Below are 22,995 nucleotides of genomic sequence, written 5' to 3' on the forward strand. Positions count from 1 at the left end.
ACTGGCGACGAGCTATGTAAGCTACATTTTCTGGCAGAAACTGCGTCTTTAATTCCCTCTTCAGGTCCGCCCAAGATGTGATGGTACACCTGCCATTCTCTATATCATCATATTTGGTCCTCCACCACACTTTGGCATCCCCCGACAAATACATGGTAGCCATGGCGACCTTTCCATCTTCCGAATCGGCCCGCACGACTCTAAAGTAATGTTCCATGTCAAAGAGGAAATTCTCCAAATCCTTTGCGTCTCTGGCCCCATTATAGGGCCTCGGCTCGGGTACTTTGGCTCGGCCATATTCCATACCCATCGGCCCTGTTGCAGGGGCATTCCCAACCGCTCGCATGGTTAGGTTTACTTTGGCAGACAGCTCAGCCATTTCTTCTCTGAGTACACTGACTGCCTCCCTGCAATCTTCCGTCGTGTCATTTATTGAAACTTCTTGTTCCTTTAGCATGCGCTCCACTGCCGCGATGCGCTCTTCCCACCACGGGGAAACAGAAGTACTTGTTGGAGTGTTTCTTTTCTCCAACGCGATAATTCTGGATAGAAGAACATCATTCTCCTTCTCCAACGCAGCTATGCGATTGTATGCATCAGACGAACCCGAGTCCTGACTTGCAAAGGAAAGATCCCTGACCCTCTCGTCCAGGCCATCCAGTTCCCCAACTCGCTTCTCAAGAGCTTCGATCCTCTAAGTGTGGTTCACCATAGTGTGTTTTTGCCAAGCGCTTTCTAACTTGGCTCTGATACCAACTGTCACGGGCCAGCTATTTGGGGATTCCAACTAGACGGAACGTGCGGCACTTGCAGACTCTTCAAGCTAGCAAGTCAGCCTACAACACACACCTACAGGCAAACAAACTCAGCAGTTAGCCACATACACATCTCGGACATGCAACGGGCAATAACGAAGTATGAGCAAGCACAAAGCAAGTCATTCCTAGGAACGTCCACACAACACAAAGCACACAACAAGGCAAGTGGCACACAAAGGCCCAACGAAGGTAAAAAACAAGTAACACATAAGCAACAAGGAAGTACACAGGGGCAAGTATGGATAAATGTTATTTCATTAATATATAGCCTTGATAGGGCAAGGGAGTACACAGCTTTGGCCCCTATCTGCTGATGGCCATGGTGCTTCCCTAAGTCACCAGGTCACCTCCCCCTAAGGAGCCTTCTAGGGAAATAAAGTCTTCCCAGGAACATATATGATTTTTGTCTGGGAGACATATGCAATATTACAAAACTGCCACTACCCTATCCCAGGAGGTTGCTTGGTGCAAGACTTGACTAATGATCAAGCACCAAGGCATGCTCATTACAAAATGGCCCCATGTGGGTGTGCCAAAGGGGCAGCACGCCACACACAGCACCCCGTACTCAGTTCATCCAGGGTCTACCAAAATGACTCATGATGTTAAGGCAATATACTGGTGGCCAGGGATGAAGAAGGACATAGCAGAGTATGTATCTAAGTGTCTTATATGCCAGCAAGTGAAAGCAGAGCATCAGCGGCCTCCAGGTTTATTGCAACCGCTTAGCATACCAGAATGGAAGTGGGACGATATAGCTATGGACTTCGTGACGGGTTTGCCAAGGACAAATAAGCAGCATGATTCTGCTTGGATAGTAATAGATAGACTAACCAAGTGGGCTCATTTCCTGCCTGTCAAGACTTCATACACGACAGACCAATATGCAGATATCTATATCCAAGAGATTGTACGGTTGCATGGAATCCCCAAGACGATAGTGTCAGATAGAGGGTCAGTGTTTACGTCGAGATTTTGGAGAAGTTTACAGCAAGCTATGGGTACTAAGTTAAGTCTTAGTACAGCTTTTCATCCTCAGACATATGAGCAGTTCGAGCGTATGATTCAGATTTTAGAAGATATGCTACGCGCATGTGTACTTGATTTCGGAGGATCATGGAATAAGTACTTGCCACTGATCGAGTTCTCGTACAACAACAACTACCAGTCAACGATCGGGATGGCACCTTATGAGTTGCTCTATGGAAGAAGGTGCCGATCACCGTTGCACTGGGACGAGGTAGGAGAAAGGCAGTTTCTAGGCCCCGAAGCTGTTAGACAAGCTCAAGAAGCAGTAATGCTTATTAGACAGCGTATGCTTGCAGCTCAAAGCCGTCAGAAAAGCTATGCGGATGCCAAGCGACGCGATGTGGAGTTCCAAGTTGGAGATCAAGTCTTCCTGAAGATATCTCCTATGAAAGGTGTCAAGCGGTTCGGGAAGAAAGGCAAGCTTAGTCCCCGATTCATAGGTCCTTTTGAGATATTGGACAAAGAGGGACCAGTTGCGTATAGACTAGCCCTACCGCCAGCACTAGCCGATAGTCATAACGTGTTCCACATCTCGATGTTACGCAAATATGTGTCAGACCCATCTCACGTCCTCAAGTACGATACAATAGCACTCCAGAAAGACTTAAGTTATGAGGAACGACCGGTTAGCATCCTAGATAGGGGGATGAAGCAGTTACGGTCCAAGAGCTTTCCTATAGTCAAAGTCCTATGGAGTAATAGTTCTGAACGAGATGCAACGTGGGAGTTGGAGGAGGACATGCAAGGCCGGTATCCAGAATTATTTGGTAAGTAAATTTTGAGGACGAAATTCTTTTTAGTAGGGGAGAATTGTAGAGTCCAAGAACTTTACTTAGCTAGTTAGATAGTAGTATTATAGTAATTATAGTATTATCTTTATGACTGTGGATTTTTGGTTCAGACCGGGAATTATTTGGACACTCATAGTAGTACTTGTAAACTTTCTAAGTTTAACCTATAGTTTGAGAATATTAATGTTAACCTAAGGTTTGAATAATATGGCTGATATTGAGGATAATATTTATTATACTATAAGGTTTAGATAAGAACCAATAGGATTTTAAGCACATGTTATGTATGGGTGATTAAGGATTAAGTATTTAGAGGATTAAATTTAATAAGGGTAAAATTTGAATGCTCTAAGGTCAGTTAGCAACTTTGAATACGTTTGAGGGCTTAGTCAAGGCTGTTTACTAAATTTGAATTAAGCTAAAAAAGTGTAATTTCGTGTTTAAATAATCAGCGTATGCCGATATATCGCAGCACGTAGATACGGAAAACATGAAACGATGCACGTTTGCCTCGAGCATAATGGTCCAGGCGATATATCGCCTCCTTCAGCATATTTTGAATGTTTTTTAAATCATTTTCCATTCAACCCTTCAACCTCTTGATAAGTCCAGCATCTTTTTGAACGAGTCTTCAGCCTCTGCTGAACGATAATTCAAATTATTTTCACTTTAAAAGCCATTATTTTTATTCAAGTTAAATTATGATCCTTTCATTCCTAAACTCTATAAATAGGACCTAGTACCCAGCCATTATTCATCTTTTGCTCTAAGTTCAGAGGCTGCAAGTTGCTAGGTGAGTGTGAGAGTGTAAACACTTGGGTTGGGAATCATAAGCTTGATCATCACAAGCTTATCAAACACTTGGGGAAGTAAGGTTTTATAGTATTTCGGTTCGAGGTTTAGATTGGTCTACAAGTCTTCAAGGTATTTCCACACCTTAGTTCATTGGTATTATTTTATTTTAAGTTCTCATAGTCTTCTACTCAGCCCTCTAACCTTAATCTTTATTTTGGTTAGGAAATATAAGAACTTGCACATAAGTTTTTGGTAAGTATTTTTCTCAATGGTTTAGTCCTTCCATTCCTTTCATTTCTCTTCTTCACTATTGTTGCGATAATTTTGCTATGCAAGTGCACACAGTCGCAATTCGTAATAAAATGGTAAAAACCAAGTATCGTCCTCAAGGACTGATTTATCAATTACCAATCAATCAATCTTTTTAATTCTATTTGATCAAACAATTTTCAAAGATTTCAAATAAAGAGGAATACTAACGAAGCACAATGAAGAATTAAACAAAATAACAGAGAAAATAAAATTAGGACAATTATGATCCTCTATTTTCCACCCCTTTATTTCCTAATGCAAGAATTATATCCCCTTCTCCCTATTCAATAACAAGTTGCAAAAACAATTCATAATCTGGTTAAGATTTATAAAATTCAATCTAAATGACAACTTCCTATATTTCTATGGTAAGTTGAATCATGAAGAAGGCATTAAACACGCAACTCAGAAAAAATAGACAAACAATTTAGATACGTTCGTTCTAAATTAAATTTGCATCCAAACAATCAAAGCATATCAAATTTCACTTTTCAGATATCAATTTGATTCATGAAATAGCAATTAGAGGTGATCAATCAATAATCGCACAAATAACACAGATTGTAAGGAATTGAAAGAGATGAAGAAGAACATCAATTTTGCATTAAACCATAAAAAGGGTTTCCAAAAGATTCACATAATAGCCCTAAAGAAGAAATTAGCCCATGATATTCATTCTAGCAATAAGATAAATTCAATTACAAACATAATTTTTTTTAAAGAAAAAGATGAAAAACTCAGGAATGAATCCTCCAAGATGGTATTCTTGCTTCCAGCCGTCGTACCCTTTTTAGCCTCCTTTCAGTCGCCAATATGATTCTCCAAAAAAAATCCCTACCAAATCCCCCACGTGAAAAGACTCAATTGCCCATCAAAAGTGACCAGATATGTCAAAAATCGCGAAACCAGCGCTGTAGCGCTGCCATTGTAGCACTGTAGCGCTAAAGTCAGAAACGAAATGGGGGAAATTTGGGAACCAGCGCTGTAGCGCTCTTATGGTAGCGCTGTAGCGCTAAAGTCAGGAACGAACTTCCTGAAAACTGCGTCCAAGCGCTGTAGCGCTGATGTTGTAGCGCTGTAGCGCTACTTACAGAACCAAGAAAATTCACAAATTCGTCCCGATTTTGTTCCACTTTCGCTCATTTTCATTATTTGTATCACTTTAACATTAATCACCCTGAAACAAGAACAAACGAGCATAATTCCGAAATAAAATAATCCTAACTAATGAAAAATAGCCTAAAAACTTGGACCATAAACGAGCCTAAAACTCGTTTATCAAACTCCCCCAAACTAAATCTTTACTCGCCCTCGAGTAAATACCAAGTTAAACTAACAAAAAGAAACAAACACAAAACGAACAAGCTAGACCATCATTACCATCTACACTACTTTGCCAAAACTCATGAAATCTCAATTGCAATAATAATAACCAGAATTTCAGCTCAATTTCCTTAAAGTCCAATTTGTAAAGTTCAATTAGGGAAATCAATAATATATCACGAAAATGACTGCAACACTTGGATTCTATCATATATGCTCAACTCATTCCAGACAATTCCACAAACCAATTTTTTTCAATATGCTTGCATTACTTAACCTTCTCCACTAATGTCAATAACACGTGTTTTGAAATCAAAAGGACTTTCACGGGTTATAGCGTTAGGCTTAGGCAAGGGTAGATGAAATTGTCATTTAGGCTCAACATTACCACAAGCATATAAACTTTACACCCAAACTTGATATTCACAACACAATTTAACACAACCCAAATATCCTCTTTATTTCCAAAGATTGAGAAATTTAAACACTAGAGAGTTTTTTTTATTTTTTTTTATTTTTATATATATATACTACCTTTCCCCCAAACTTATGCATTTTAATGGGGACAACAAAAGAAAAGTAGTTTCTCTCAAATCTTTTTTTTTTTTATTATTATTTCTCAATCTTTTCTTGAATTATTTTCTATTGCCAACACCAATACACAAGAGTAACACCCATTATAAATCAATCCCCTATTAGATTTTATAAGCTCATGGTACAAATCTAGGAATGGAAGAATAATAAGGTATTCGGTTAAGCTCAAAACAAGTGTTTAACAATAAAAGGTGAACTTTTAGGGTCAAAGAGGGTATCTAGGGAAAATTAAGTCAAGGTTGGCTTGAAAAGCACAATCGGTCCAATAAAATTGCCTAAATCACTTTTCAAAATGCATGTCATCAAGGATTTCGCCTCAAAGGCCAAATAATGCAAGTTCTATCAAATTCAAATTGTCATACCACCAACCCTAGTCAAACATATATAATAAAATCCAAAATGTTGCATTTTCAAAACATATTAAAAATTTCCCACAAAACCTTTAAATTAAACTCTAAAACAATTGGACCAAGCACACAGTTGAATTCAATTTCCTTTTCACGAGCAAAGACAAAGCAACAACAGACAAGAATGATGGCTTAACAGTTACACTAAAAAAACAACAGAAAATAACACAACAAACTAAAAACTAAACTAAACAACACACAAAAATAAAAATAAAACAAAATAAGCTCCCCCCCCCCAAACTTAAGATGCACATTGTCCCCAATGTGATAAAGAAAAGAACAGAGGAAGAGAACTTACCTGACCAGCCACATCAGTATGGCGGTGGTGGTGGTTAGAACGGAGGACCTTCGAAAGGCTGAGACTGCGGAGGTTGAGGTTCAGGAAAACCAGCAAAGGACGGGGGTGGAGGCGGAGGGTAAAATGGAGAGTACGGTGGATAGGGCGGTGGTGGAACAAAATAAGTGTGATCCGATTCATCTAGTGACCAGCGGCTCACCAAATTGTTTAATTGAGCCACATGACTCACTTCATAATCATATCGCTGGCCTAAATACTGATTCACCATATGCTGCTGCTGAACCACATATTGATTTTGTTGGATTAAATAATCCAACTTGTCATTAACTTGCTGCAAACTTGAATTGCTACTGCCACCCAATAATACTGGTTCAGCTTCTTCTTCCACCTCAGTTTCCACACGGCGCTTTCCCTTTTTTCTTGCCTGCGGCACATACAGAGCAGGCTCAGGATAGTCATTCATCAAATTGATGGACAACAGTTGCTGCAGCGACTGATAAATATCAGTAACAAATTCCGGAACACCAGCCTTACAACACAACATCGTGATGACGGATCCATGGGCCAAACCTCCAGTAGTGTGCCCTTTTTCAATAAAATTAATGTTGTCCTTGATTCAAATACCCTGATTAACACTCATCCCCATCATCAATGCGTACATCAATAAGACTCGATCTTTAGTCATATCAGACACATGACTAACTGGCATAAATCGAGCACACACAAAGAATGCCCAAAATCTCGCCTCAATGTTAAGCTGGCACGATGCTATACTCTTAGGGAGACTGCCAGATAAATTCCAGGGAGCGCCTTCAAAGCATAGTTTATTAGCCATAGCCGCAAAATCTATAGATCCCTTCAAGAACTGAGCATATTCCTCCTCCTCCTGTTTTAGGTGCGGGGCTTTGAACACCTTATTAATTGCTTCAGCAGTGAAAGGCACACGCTTACCTTGAACAAAGACTGTATCATTGTGTTTATCTCTTAAGTTCGCATAAAACTCATATACCAATGATACATTAGCCTGTGTCAGTTTAGTTACAAAATCTCCCCATTTCCTATGCATAAGATTTGCCCGAACCCGTTCAAAAATCTGATGAGCAAAGGGTTCAGACTGAAATTTCACTTCACGCTCGGGAATCAAAGGCTTTCTGACAAATTTCTCATACCGCTCCTGAGCCTTGAAATTGATAAACCTAGTCTCATCATACTCATGCTCAGAACTATCCTCCCTTGGTTGAGACGCAGATGCTTGCCCCTTTCCTTTATCCTTATTTCTACCCGCTCTACTCTTGGGAGCCATTATCTATACTATCACCAACCCACAAAACAGAATTTTGACAGCACCTCCCCTACAAATGAACCCTTTTACTCTTCACAAACAGTTACAGAACTCACTCTTTCAAACAACTCAACTAAAATCCCCAAACCCAAGCCACAGGTAGGATCCACCCTCTACAATCAATCAAAGCCAGCCAATCCCAAATACCACAAAAATCTGAGGAGAAAAGGGTGAGAAACCACTTACCTAACCTTACAATGGATTCCTTTATGCTTGAATTAGAACAGCCCCTTGAAAATTTCCTTTATGTAGATTTCTAGGGTTTCAAATGATTTGCGGGAAAAGTGAAATGGGTTGGAGAAGAAAGCAAAGAAAGGAGAAAAACAGAAAAGAAATGAATGAGAAAGGGGAAATGTGTGGTGAGATTTCTGGGAATGGGGCTGCAAGAGAGGATCAATTGAGGTTATGGAGAGGAAGGAGGAGAGAAAATGGAAGGGAAGAAAAAGAAAGTAAAGGAAATGAGGGGGAAAATCGCACCCCTCTGGTTTTAAAAAAAAAAACTGAACAGAGCGCTACAACGCTAAAGGAATAGCGCTATAGCGCTAATGCACGGATTTGGACTCTGGCCTCTGGAACCAGCCCTGTAGCGCTAATTGGCCCTCGAATTTCTTTTTCTTCTCTGAGAAGAGCGCCATAGCGCTGCAAGTATAGCGCTGTAGCGCTTTGGCACCTGAAATCACCACATTTTTATATTTTTTCATATTTTTTTTTTCATGATTTTCACGGTTCAAACAATACATGAAAATAAAAATAACAACTAAAAACAAATTCCCTTCATTGTTCTAAACCAAATAAAATAAAATAAAATAAAATGAATTTACAACTGAGAACTGCCTCCTCAAAGCGCTGTCGTTAACGTCATTTAGCCGGATGCTGGACCCCTCTTCAAAGAGGCTTCAGAAGGAGGATAGACTTTGCTTGATCAAAAGTACCACCCAAGTAGGGTTTCAATCTCTAGCCATTGAATTTAAAGGAATCACCTGAGTTACCCCAAACTTCTACAGAACCATATGGAAAGACTTGAACAACAGTGAATGGTCCTGACCATCTTGACTTCAATTTCCCAGGAAAAAGTCTCAGCCTTGAATTAAAGAGAAGTACCTTCTGCCCTGGTTGGAACTCCTTCCTGACTAAGTTATTGTCATGCCAAGCCTTTGTTCTCTCCTTATAAATCTTAGCATTTTCATAAGCCTCATTTCTGAACTCATCAAGTTCATTCAGTTGCAACGACCTTCGTTCACTGGCTGCACTCCAATCAAAATTTAATTTTTTCATAGCCCAGAATGCCCTGTGCTCCAACTCAACTGGTAGATGACACGCTTCACCAAACACCAACCTGTAAGGAGACATGCCTATTGGTGTTTTGAAAGCAGTTCTGTAAGCCCAAATTGCATCATCTAACTTCTTCGACCAATTTTTTCTCGAGCTGTCAACAGTCTTCTCAAGGATGCTTTTGATTTCTCTGTTTGAAATTTCAGCTTGCCCATTTGATTGAGGATGGTAAGGCAAAGCTTTTCAATGATATACTCCATAACGAGCCAGCAATGCATCAAGTTGCTTATTCACAAAGTGTTTCCCTTCATCACTAATAAGAGCTCGGGGAGTGCCAAATCTAGTAAAAATATGTTTATGCAGAAAATTAAGCACAGTTTTACCGTCATTGGCTCTAGTTGCTGCAGCCTCCACCCATTTGGATACATAATCTACTGCCAATAGAATATATTCATTGTTGTAAGATGGTGGAAAAGGCCCCATGAAATCGATGCCCCATACATCAAACAGTTCCACTTCAAGAATCCCCTGTAAAGGCATTTCATTTCTCCTCGAGATATTACCAGTTCGTTGACATCTATCACATGCCTTGACAAAAACATCGGCATCCTTAAATAATGAAGGCCAATAGAAACCACTTTGTAATACCTTGGCCGCCGTTCTTGATGCTCCAAAGTGCCCTCCGCATTGTTGAGTGTGACAATGGTTGAGAATTGACTGCATCTCCTCTTCAGGAACGCACCTTCTGATAATCTGATCAACAAAATGCCTATAGAGAATAGGCTCCTCCCAATAGTAATGTTTCACTTCAGAAAAGAATTTCTTTAATTGCTGCTTTGACATTTTAGGAGGCACAATCTTGGCAACCAAGAAGTTCACTATGTCAGCAAACCAAGGGACAGCTAAAGTCTCACTTACCCCAAACAACTGCTCATCAGGAAAGTGATCATTGATTTGCACTGCTTTCTTATTCTCAGTCTCCTCCACTTCAAGTCTAGAGAGATGATCAGCTACCACATTCTCACTCCCCTTCTTGTCACGAATTTCCATGTCAAATTCTTGAAGCAAACGAATCCATCTAATCAAGCGGGGCTTGGCATCTTTCTTTAACATCAAGTATTTAATGGCAGAGTGATCAGTGTAGACAATCACTTTGTTACCAATCAGATATGGTCTAAATTTGTCACAAGCAAACACAATAGCTAGCAACTCTTTTTCTGTAGTAGCATAATTCAGCTGAGCATCATTTAGAGTCCGACTAGCATAATAGATAGACCTGAATACCTTGTCAATCTGCTGTCCCAAAACTGCCCCCACTGCATAGTCACTGGCATCACACATCAACTCAAAAGGCAATTCCCAATTCGGAGCTAACACAATTGGAGCAGAGATAAGCTTTTCTTTCAAGAAATTGAAAGCCCTCAAACATTCATCATTAAAATCATAGACAACTCCATTCATAAGCAGATTCGAGAGAGGCTTGGACACCTTAGAGAAATCTTTTATGAATCTTCGATAGAACCCAGCGTGACCAAGAAAACTTCTAACACCTTTGACTGAAACTGGTGGAGGCAGCTTTTCAATGGTAGAAATCTTTGCTCTATCTACCTCAATTCCCTTACTCGAAATTTTATGGCCAAGAACAATCCCCTCTTTCACCATAAAATGGCATTTCTCCTAATTCAACACCAGATTTTCCTTCTCACAATGGTTCAACACATTCTCCAAGTTACCCAAACAGAGGTCGAATGATGAGCCAAAAACAGAGAAATCATCCATGAATATCTCAATACACCGGTCTACCATGTCTGAAAATATGGCCATCATGCACTGTTGAAATGTTGCAGGGGCATTACATAGTCCAAATGGCATTCTCCTGAAAGCAAATGTGCCATAAGGACATGTAAAAGTTGTTTTCTCTTGATCCTCTGGTGCAATAGCGATCTGATGATACCCTAAGTACCCATCCAAGAAACAGTAGTAGCTATGGCCTGCCAATCTGTCAAGCATCTGATCAAGGAAAGGCAAAGGAAAATGATCCTTCCTTGTTGCCTTGTTGAGCTTGCGGTAATCTATACAAATTTGCCACCCCGTTACAGTTCTTGTTGGAATGAGTTCATTGTTCTCATTTTTCACCACTGTCATACCACCCTTTTTAGGTACCACTTGCACAGGGCTCACCCATGCGCTATCAGAAATTGGGTTGATCACCCCAACATCCAACCATTTAAGAATTTGCTCCAGTACTACTTCCTTCATGGCTGGATTGAGTCTTCGCTGGGCCTCTATGGATGGCTTGCTATTCTCCTCCAATAAGATTTTATGCATCGCTGTCGATGGGCTTATTCCTCTAACATCTGCCAAGGTCCACCTAATGGCCAATTTATGCTCCCTTAGAACCCTCAACAGTTTCTCCAATTCTATCTTTGACAGGTCAGCTGACACAATGACAAGTAAAGTTTCATTCTCTCCCAAATAAGCATATCGCAAGTGATCTGGGAGGACCTTTAATTCCAACTGCGGTGGCTGCTGAATGGATGTTAGCGGTTTATCAGTCACATCTGCTAATTCTTGAAACTTCTTCCAATATGGCAAGAAAGAGTTGATCCAGTTTACACAATCTCTGATCTCAGCATCATCATCATCATCGACCTCATCACCCAATAATACTGCCTCTAAGGCATCACTGCTCATCCTTCTCTTGGAGACTGCCTTTTCTATCACATCCACACTAAAGCAACTGTCACTAGCAACTGGGTACTTCATAGACTTGAAGACATTAAAGACCACCTCATCTCCTTGAACTTTAAGCTTAAGCTCTCCTTTGTGAACATCAATAAGAGCTTGGCCTGTGGCTAGAAATGGCCTACCGAGAATAATTGGTACATCTGTATCCTCCTCCATGTCCAAAACGATAAAGTCAGCTGGAAATATGAACTTATCCACCTTCACAAGAACATCTTCAATAATACCCCGTGGATGTGTCAATGATAGGTCTGCAAGCTATAAAGTGACAGTTGTTGGTTTTGCCTCCCCCAAACCAAGTCTTCTAAACACAGATAAGGGCATCAGATTGATACTTGCCCCCAGATCACATAAGGCGTGCTTGCATTCATACTTGCCAATGGTGCAAGGTATGGTGAAGCTCCCCGGATCTCTCAGCTTTTGAGGTAACTTCCTTTGTAAAATCGCACTGCACTCTTCAGTGAGTGCTACAGTTTCATAGTCCTCCATCCTCCTTTTCTTTGACAGAATCTCCTTCATAAATTTCACATAGTTAGGCATCTGCTCCAAAGCCTCAACGAAAGGAATGTTTATGTGCAGCTTTTTAAACACCTCTAAAAACTTAGAAAACTGTTTATCTAGTGTAGTTTTTCTAAGCCTTTGAGGGTATGGAACTCGAACTGGCTGCTCAATAACAACTGGCGGACTCTTTTCTGGAAGCTGGTGGTCTTCAGTAACCTTTTCTAAATCAGACTGTTCACCCATCTCTTTATTCTGAACCACTGCCTGTGGAGGTCTAGGCTGCTCAGTCTGCTTCCCACTCCTCAGAGTAATTGCCTAAACTTGCTCCTTAGGATTGACTTCAGTATTACTGGGCAAATTTCCCTGCGGTCTGTTATTGAGCATATTCGCCAACTCCCCAACTTGTGTTTCTAGGTTTCTGATAGAAGATCTAGTCTCTGTCATAAACTGAGTTTGAGTATTGGTGAGGGTCAACAATGCAGCTTGCAGTTCATTAGGCCTCTCAGGTTGAGCTTGATTCATTGATTGTTGAGGCCTAGGCTGTTGTGATGACGAAGCTTGATGCATAGGTGGCTGAGGCATGTTATTCTAAAATTGGCCCTGAAACTGAGGTTGTTGGCCTTGATTATTCTTCCAAGAAAAATTGGGATGATTTCGCCACCCAGGATTTTAAGTATTGGACAATGGATTATTGAGTGGCCTTTGAAAGTTTCCCACCGCTTGAACTTAAGCATGATCCATAGGAGTGTTATTATTCATACTGATAGGGCATTGATCGACAGAATGAGCACCACCACACATTTCACACCTAACTGCCATTTGAACTGCATTAGCAGATACAGTGCTCTGTTGTAACTGCTTTGTCAGAGAGGCTACTTGTGCTGTTAGAGCAGTGATTGCATCCAGCTCATGCACCCCAGCTACCTTTCTGACTCCTGATGATCTCTCCTCAAACCATTGATGATTGTTTGTGGACATGTCCTCCGACAGATCATAAGCACCAGTTGCACTCTTGCTCATAAACGTACCACCCGCTGCAGCATCAATAATGGTTCTGGTTGTAGGACACAAACCATTGTAAAAATTCTGTACTAGCATCCACTGTTCAATGCCATGATGAGGACATATTCTCAAGAGTTCCTTAAACCGTTCCCAAGCTTCATACAAAGACTCTCCATCATTCTGGCAAAAATTGTTGATCTCTCCCCTCAATTTAGCAGCTTTGGACGGAGGAAAGAATTTAGACAAAAATTTCTAAGCTAGATCTTGCCAGGTGACAATAGAGTTTGGTTGCAACGAGTTCAGCCAACTTTTAACTCTGTCCCTCAGAGAGAATGGGAAAAGCCTAAGCTTAATTGCATCATCACTCACCCCATTGTATCTGAAAGTTCCACACAACTCCAAAAAATTAGACAGATGGGTGTGAGGATCTTCAGAAGGCAACCCATTAAATTGAACAGAGGATTGCACCATTTGTATAATAGCTGGCTTGATTTCAAAATTGTTAGCCTCTACAGCTGGTGGGCGTATACTGTTTTGTACTCCCGTCAGAGTGGGCAGTACATAATCTCTCAGGCTCCTCTCAGCATTGTTCTGAGCCTGACCCCCTTGTACAATTCCAGGAATTAAAGCATTCCTACCATCCCCTTCATTCTGTGCCATCTTCACAGATTTCTGGGCCTCCCTCTTGTTCTTTCTGTTTTGCTTGCAGGACTTTTCAATCTCAGGATTCAAAGGAACAAGTTTGTCTGCTCCTCTTCTGCTACGCTTATAACACAATTCACCTGAAATAGATAAATTAAGCAACTAAACGGATTAGAACAAGAGAAATTAAAATCAAATTAGAATAAAAATTAATTAGACTGATATTGATAATTATTTTCAGTCCCCGGCAACAGCGCCAAAAACTTGTTGCGATAATTTTGCTATGCAAGTGCACACAGTCGCAATTCGTAATAAAATGGTAAAAACCAAGTATCGTCCTCAAGGACTGATTTATCAATTACCAATCAATCAATCTTTTTAATTCTATTTGATCAAACAATTTTCAGAGATTTCAAATAAAGAGGAATACTAACGAAGCACAATGAAGAATTAAACAAAATAACAGAGAAAATAAAATTAGGACAATTATGATCCTCTATTTTCCACCCCTTTATTTCCTAATGCAAGAATTATATCCCCTTCTCCCTATTCAATAACAAGTTGCAAAAACAATTCATAATCTGGTTAAGATTTATAAAATTCAATCTAAATGACAACTTCCTATATTTCTATGGTAAGTTGAATCATGAAGAAGGCATTAAACACGCAACTCAGAAAAAATAGACAAACAATTTAGATACGTTCGTTCTAAATTAAATTTGCATCCAAACAATCAAAGCATATCAAATTTCACTTTTCAGATATCAATTTGATTCATGAAATAGCAATTAGAGGTGATCAATCAATAATCGCACAAATAACACAGATTGTAAGGAATTGAAAGAGATGAAGAAGAACATCAATTTTGCATTAAACCATAAAAAGGGTTTCCAAAAGATTCACATAATAGCCCTAAAGAAGAAATTAGCCCATGATATTCATTCTAGCAATAAGAAAAATTCAATTACAAACATAATTTTTTTTAAAGAAAAAGATGAAAAACTCAGGAATGAATCCTCCAAGATGGTATTCTTGCTTCCAGCCGTCGTACCCTTTTTAGCCTCCTTTCAGTCCCCAATATGATTCTCCAAAAAAAATCCCTACCAAATCCCCCACGTGAAAAGACTTAATTGCCCATCAAAAGTGACCAGATATGTCAAAAATCGCGAAACCAGCGCTGTAGCGTTGCCATTGTAGCGCTGTAGCGCTAAAGTCAGAAACGAAATGGGGGAAATCTGGGCACCAGCACTGTAACGCTCTTATGGTAGCGCTAAAGTCAGGAACGAACTTCCTGAAAACTGCATCCAAGCATTGTAGCGTTGATGTTGTAGCGCTGTAGCGCTAAAGTCAGAGCCGAGCTTCTTCAGAACTTCTTCCTAGCGCTACGACGCTCCCTTAGTGGCGTTGTAGCGCTACTTACAGAACCAAGAAAATTCACAAATTCGTCCCGATTTTGTTCCACTTTCGCTCCTTTTCATTATTTGTATCACTTTAACATTAATCACCCTGAAACAAGAACAAACGAGCATAATTCCGAAATAAAATAATCCTAACTAATGAAAAATAGCCTAAAAACTTGGACCATAAACGAGCCTAAAACTCGTTTATCAACTATACTCACTCTTTTTCAAATGGTTCTTAGGAGTGTTCCAAAGTCCCAACTCTGTCCTCTTATCCCGGTAATTTTGGTAAGGAAAATAGGATAGAATTCATATGTTATATGTTTTATATGTGTTATCTTATGTTTTTATGTTATGAAATGTGTTATGTTATTTATGTATGTAGGTTTGGGCATATGACCCATATGACTAACAAGCCCCAAATAGATTATGGGCATATGACCTGCTTAGCTAGTAGGACCCCACTAATCTAATGGGCATATGACTTGTTTAGTCTATGGGACCCTAAGTAATAATGGCCATTATAGTATGAGTATGATATAAGTGTTATGTTATGTTTTTATGTTTCTTATCGAATTTATGTATATGACTATGTGTTAGATTTTTCCTTGCTGGGCATTAGGCTCATTCCTTTTTGTTTTTATGTGCAAGAAAATAGACTTAGTGGTGGGAAAGGTTCTTGGTAGCTTGGAGAATGTGTATTGAGGCGAAATGGATTCAAGAGCCGAGCGTTACGATTCGAGGATGTAGTTTTGTTTTTATGGTTTTTACATGTATTTTTCCGCACTTGTTATGTAATTTCTTTTTATTTAAATTATGTTTTGTTTTGTTTTTAAAACAATGGGATCCCATATCCTACTTGATATTTTGTAAGTTTAACTCTTATTTTTACAAGTTTCTTAATAAAGTTATGGTATTTTCACTTGTAAGTTTTATTAAGGATTAGTATGTATAGTTTTCGTTAATGGTCCAAAAGTCTAGAGTAGTTGGGTCATTACATTAAGTATGCTTGTAGACTTGGGCATATGACCTATACAACTAACAAGCCCTAAATAGATTATGGGCATATGACTTGCTTAGCTAGCAAGACCCCACTAATCTAATGGGCACATGATTTGTTTAGTTTATGGGACCCCAAGTAATAATGGCCATTATAGTATGTGTGACATATGTTTATGATATTTTTTATTATATGCTAGGTTATGAATTTTATGTATATGAGTTATGTGTTAGGTTTTTCCTTGCTGGGCATTAGGCTCATTTCTTTATTTTTAGTGTGATGCAGGAAACTAGATACGGAGGCGGAAGGATTCTTGGAAGCTTGGCATGTGTGTTGAGGATGAACGGACTGAGTGGACTGCGTGTCGATCGAAGATGAAGTTATTTATATTTAGTCTTTTAGATCATGTTTTTCCGTATTTAGTTTTTTTAAACAATTGAATTAAAGTTTATGTTTTTCTTTTAAACAATGGGTACCCATGCCATATTTTCTATTATTATGTATTTGATACAATATTTTGAGATTTAATAAAGTTATATTATTTCTTATGTATCTTTCCCAAAATAGTAGTTATGTATAGTAGATCTAATGGTCCAAGGTCATAGAAATAATTGGGTCATTACAGTTGGTATCAGAGAAACGGTCCATTTGCATGAAGTTCTCCTTGATACACACGCTCAAGCTCCGAATCTAACCGCCAATGTAAGTGATTATGTTATAGTTGTTATGATTATGTGTTAGTAAAACATTTTAGCCCTTATGTTTTTAGTTAAGAATACCTATAAATTAGTTTATTTTCTTTATTTATTTTATTTATTATCTTTGCATAATGATTGTATATAGTGAAAACCTTTTTCAAATAAATATCATGGTTATTTTGTTATCATGTATGAGTTTGATTTTTCTTTTGCAATCATAATAAATAATAAATAAAATAATTAATGACTAAGTTCGGTGAGAGTGGATACAAATCAATGAACCAAGTTTCTATATTGAGAGTTAGGGGGCCATAGTAGTGGGAACGATTTTACTGATCCCAGCCCTCCCTCAGTATGGTTAACTTTGGAACAACGACGAGTTTCGAGCCTGAGAATTAAGTCATATAGGATGATTAGAAACAGACTTAGTAAATTATAAAGATGGCTTATTTTTCTAAGTTTAGAAACATACCCTAATCATAAAGAAGGCTTATAATTTTTTTTTTCATAAGAAGTCATAATTAATAGGTTCGAGTTATGTTTGCTTAGATTAAGTTTTGCCTTAGAGCCTATTAGGGTAAGTTCTAACATGTTCTGGACTGTTAGAAATTTTGGTGAAGATGTCGCTCAGAAGATCTGCTCGCAATAAACGCTAACGCCTCAAATACTGTTCCAGTGAACAATGAAGCCCCTCCAGTTCGTAGAAGGGGAGTGTGTGCTACTGCTAGCCGCAACGCGTCGGCACCGTCAGCTGACAACACTACGGAGATCGCCAGACTGCGACAACAAGTCAAGGAACTTTTGCAGCAGCAACGACAACAGGCTCAGCCCCAGACTCAGCCTCCGCCTCCGCCTCAGCCACAGCCGCAGCCACAGCAAATGGCCTCAGCACCCCAACAAGTTGGTCCATATGGGGGATGGCCAGTGGCGAACTACACGCCGTACCCAGCTCAACACATGGAGCCAATCTATGAGCGGTTTCGTAAGCAACACACTCCAAACTTGGAAGGGACAACAGAACCCTTTAAGGTAGAAGAATGGCTCAGAAATGTGGAGCCAATCCTAGCACATATGAATCTCGGCAACGCGAACCGCATATCCTTTGTTTCTTCTCTACTTAAGAAGGATGCTAGAATATGGTGGGACTTAGTTCAGCAGACTAACAATGTTGCCACCATGATATGGACAAGATTGGTGGAGCAGTTCCACAAGAAGTATTACAACTGGGCAGTCATCGCTACAAGGGTCGAGGAGTTCGCTAGTTTGAAGCAGGGCAACTTAACGGTAGTAGAATATGTTCTGCAGTTCAACAGATTAGCCAAGTTTGCACCAGAGTTGGTTCCAATTGACTTTATGAGGGTGACCAAGTTCGTTAGAGGACTTAGACCAAAGATTGAATTAGGGGTTAAGCTAGCAAACCCAGGAAATACTACCTATGCCAATGTTCTAGAAACGACAATAGAAGTAGAAAGGCTTCAGGCGAATGTTAGTAAGGAGAAGGCTAGTAGGCCTGAGCCTAAACAGCATGGTCAACCTCAAAATGGTCGGAACAACCACAACAACAGGTGTCAACATAGCAATAGTAATAGTAATGGTCAGAAGAGAAGGCATCCAGATGATAAGCAGCCCAATGGTGATAAAAGAGCATGGACAAACAATGGAGGCAATAAGTCGGGTTATGTAGAATATCCGCAATGCTCTAAGGGCCAAAAGAAACATATTGGGGAATGTCATGCAAACATCAAGGGATGCTTCAACTGTGGTTAGGAAAGTCATCGAAAGAAGGAATGTCCATAGCTCAAGCAGAAGGAGAAGAGGGATTAAACGATGGTTCTAGACCAAAGTCTTTGCCTTGACCCAAGGAAGAGCCAATGCTAGTAACTAGCAGTTACAGGTCAGATTCCTATCCTCGATAGTATATGTTCTAGTATCGCTTGATTTGGGAGCAATATACTCGTATATCTCGTTAGGAATAACAGAGAAATTAGACAAACCTTGTAGAACTAGGTTTGTGACATAGTTGCCTTTGGGTAAAATAGTCCTATCATTACGGATAGTACGAGGTGTACCAATCAAAATCGAGGACGTAGAACTAGAAGGAGACCTGATAGAGCTGGAAATCAAAGACTTCAACATGATATTAGGCATGGATGGGCTAGCAAGGCATGGCATAACCATCGATAGCAGACGTAAGCAAGTGATGTTCGAGACTCCTGACGGTCAGAAACGATGCTATATGGGAAAAGTTTTAGGACTACGTACACCGCTAATATAAAATCTTAAAGCCCAAAGAATGATAGAAAAAGGGTTTCAAGCATTCTTAGCTAGCGTTATGTATGTGGTAAAGGAAACACCACAAAAAGTTGGAGACTTCCTCAATGTAAAGGAATTCCTAGAGGTATTTCCTGGAAACTAGCAGGATTGTCGCCGACTCGGAAGATAAACTTCACAATCGAACTAGTACCGGGCACCGAGCCATTCGTTATGGGGAGCACCGGTTCTATTTGTGAAGAAGAAGGACGGAAGTATGCATATGTGTATAGATTATCACGAGCTGAATAAGGTGACAATTAACAATAAGTACCCGCTACCCCGACTTGACGACTTGTTTGATCAACTCCGAGGGGCAACCGTGTTTTCAAAGATTGATCTACGGTCTGGGTATCATCAGCTCAAGGTACGGGAAGAAGACATTTCTAAGACAGTCTTTAGGAACTCGTTATGGACATTACGAGTTTCTAGTTATGTCTTTTGGTCTTACCAACGCTCCAGCCGTGTTTATGGATTTAATGAATATGGTCTTTATGGATTATTTGGATAAATTCGTAGTAGTATTCATTGACGATATCTTGGTGTACTCAAAGGATAAAGTCGAGCATGAGAAACATTTAAGGTTATTCTTGCTACACTGAAGGAGCATCAGCTTTACGCCAAGTTCAAGAAATGCGAATTTTGGCTTTCACAAGTAGCATTTCTCGGCCACATAGTATCCAAGCACGAGATTGCTGTAGACCCATCTAAGGTAGAGGCTGTAAAGATTGGCCAAGACCAAAGAACGCGTCTAAGGTAAGAAGTTTTCTAGGACTAGCAGGCTATTACCAGAGGTTTGTAGAAGGCTTTTCTAAGATAGCCACTCCACTTACCAACCTGACCCAGAAGTAGCAAAGGTTCAACTGGATGGATAAGTGTGAAGAGAGTTTCCAGTTGCTTAAGGATATGCTCAGCACCAGTACTTTGTGTACCAACACCCAATGATAAGTTTGTAGTCTATTGCGATGCGTCGAAGTAAGGATTGGGTTGTGTGCTGATGCAGAATGATAAGGTTATAGCCTACGCCTCAAGGCAAATGTAGTTGCTGATGTGCTAAGTAGGAAGAATTATGGAAGTCGAGCAGCGTTAGCTGGAATAGAAAAGCCGCTACAGTAGGAGCTGATCAATGCTGGAATAGAAGTAGTCATTGGTAAACTGGCTAACTTGTCCATTTAGTCAAGTCCGTTAGAAGATATACGGAATGGGAAAGTGCATGATGACACATTAGTAACACATATAGATGCAGTTAGAGAAGGGAAGGCCACAAATTTCTCAATATCAAGTCAAGGGTTATTAAGATATAAGGATTGGGTATGCGTGCCAAGCGATCAAGGGATTAAGGTAAAGATTCTAGAAGAAGCGCACAATACCCTGTACTCAGTTTACCCAGGGTCGACCAAGATGGCACACGACATCAAGGCAATGTATTGGTGGCTAGGGATGAAGAGGGACATAGCAGAATTTGTGTCTAAGTGTCTAGTATGCCAGCAAATGAAAGCAGAACATCAGTGGCCTGCAGGCTTATTGCAACCACTTAGCATTCCAAAATGGAAATGGGATGATATAGCCATAGATTTCGTGACGGGTTTACCACGAACAAGTAAGCAGCATGATTTGGCTTGGATAGTAATTGATAAATTAACCAAGTCAGTTCATTTCCTGTCTGTTAAGACTTCGTACACAACAGATCTTTACGGAGACGTTTAAGTCCAAGAAATAGTACGACTGTATAGAATCTCTAAGACAATAGTATTCGATAGAGGACCGGTGTTTACATCGAGATCTGGGAGTGAGTATTTTCCGCTGATAGAATTCTCCTACAACAATAGCTACCAGTCAACGATCGGGATGGCACCTTATGAGTTTCTTTATGGAAGAAGGTGTCGATCACCGTTGCATTATGACGAGGTAGGAGAAAGGCAACTACTTGGAACTGAAGCTGTTAGAGGAGCTCAGGATGTAGTAGCCCTGATTAGAAAGTGTATGCTCGCTGCTCAAAGCCGTTAGAAAAGTTATGCGGATGCCAAGCGGCGTGATGTGGAATTCAAAGTCGGAGATAAAGTTTTCTTAAGAATATCTCCTATGAAAGGTGTGAAGCGGTTTGGGAAGAAAGGTAAACTTAGTCCTTGATTTATAGGTCCTTTTGAGATATTGGACAAAGTAGGAGCAGTTGCATATAGATTAGCCCTACCGCCAGCTCTAGCAGATAGCCATAATGTGTTCCACATCTCGATGCTGCGTAGATATGTGTCAGACCCATCTCACGTCCTCAAGTACGATACGATTGTTGGAAAAAGCTTATACAGGATCTTTATTTATTTTCATGTATATCTAATATTAAACAAATTAATACGAGATAGCCTAAAACATGTTTCTAAAATTGAATTCAAAGAGAAACAAAAATAGAATACTTACAGTATACGCAGCGGAATTAAGAGTCCTTCCTTCAGTTTCTCTAACTCTTGTATCCTCTCTGTCGCAGAGTATTATCAAGAAACTGAACCGATCTTCTATTTTCTTCACGATCTTCCAATGTATCCTTAGAACCACCTAGACTAGTGTGGGCAGTTCTCAACACATGAGATAGATATAGAGAGAAGAAGAGAAAATACAAAGAGGCTTAGAAAAGGACTTGTGTTTAGAGAGAATATAAAACTATCAGAAAATCTGACTTATCAAAAACCCTTTTTTAACTTCTCTATAAGCACTCCTTTTATAGACTCAATTAGGCCATTTAATTTAATTAAAAAATCAATAAAATAACAGCCATTTTGAAGCCCTAGGTCGAAATTATCATGGGCTATAGGCCCGTGAAATTTCCCATTTGATTATAAGCCCATTGGACTTAAAATCAAGGCCTGTGTTATTTTCTATTGATTTAATTAATTAAATAATTATTTAAATCCTTTATCAAATTAATTATTTATAATTTGAACCTTGATTTAAATTTATTTATTAATTTAGATACCAATTTATCTTAATTAATAAATCTGCCATAATTTCTCTTTTTTCTTCTCAAAATTACACAACTCTGTGAAACTATCCAAAATTGACCTGGTCAACTTTGATAATTCTAATTGATGATTAAATCAATTAATTGAGACTATCTAGATGATTTTATCCAAGGTACAATGGGGACCATGGGCCTATGAAACCAAGCTCCAATAAGTTATCATAAATCTAACAAATAAATTTACTAACTTATTAATTCCTCATGACTCCACTATAGACTTGGAATTGCACTTTTGAATTCATAGAACGCTCTATAACAAATATAGATACGCTATTAATTATCCATTGTTACAACCATAATTGTCACTCAATCCTCTATAGACGGTCTACAATGAGATATGACTAAAATACCGTTTTACCCCTCATTGTATTTTATCCTTAAAACACTTAGTTCCTTGTAAATGATATTTCAGTAAACTAATTTAATTACTGAAATGAGATCTCTATCATTTAACACCTTGAACCAAACTAAAAGGAAACCATCGTTTCACTTCTTCATCAGAAGCTATAGATGTTCATATCTATGATTAACACTCCCACTCAATTATACTACCGAGTTCCCAAGATGTAAGTATGGGCTAGTCCATAGGGTAAGCTGGTAACGAACAAGTCAAAGAACTCAAATAATACAATCAGTTAGAATACTAACCACTCAGAGTTGAGATTGAATTGACCTATGGTCAACTATATGATATGACTAGAAT

At 39.3% G+C, this 22,995-nt stretch overlaps 1 non-coding gene across 1 annotated transcript; it reads left to right on the forward strand.

Annotated features, from left to right (window-relative positions):
* Positions 1–13,335: 13,335 nt before the first annotated feature.
* LOC133820485 (small nucleolar RNA R71) lies at positions 13,336–13,442 on the forward strand. The gene has a single exon (XR_009886893.1). It is a non-coding gene; the product is annotated as a small nucleolar RNA R71 (small nucleolar RNA).
* The last annotated feature ends 9,553 nt before the right edge of the window (positions 13,443–22,995 follow it).

Source organism: Humulus lupulus, chromosome 2 (genome assembly GCF_963169125.1).
Source record: "Humulus lupulus chromosome 2, drHumLupu1.1, whole genome shotgun sequence".
NCBI lineage: Eukaryota > Viridiplantae > Streptophyta > Magnoliopsida > Rosales > Cannabaceae > Humulus > Humulus lupulus.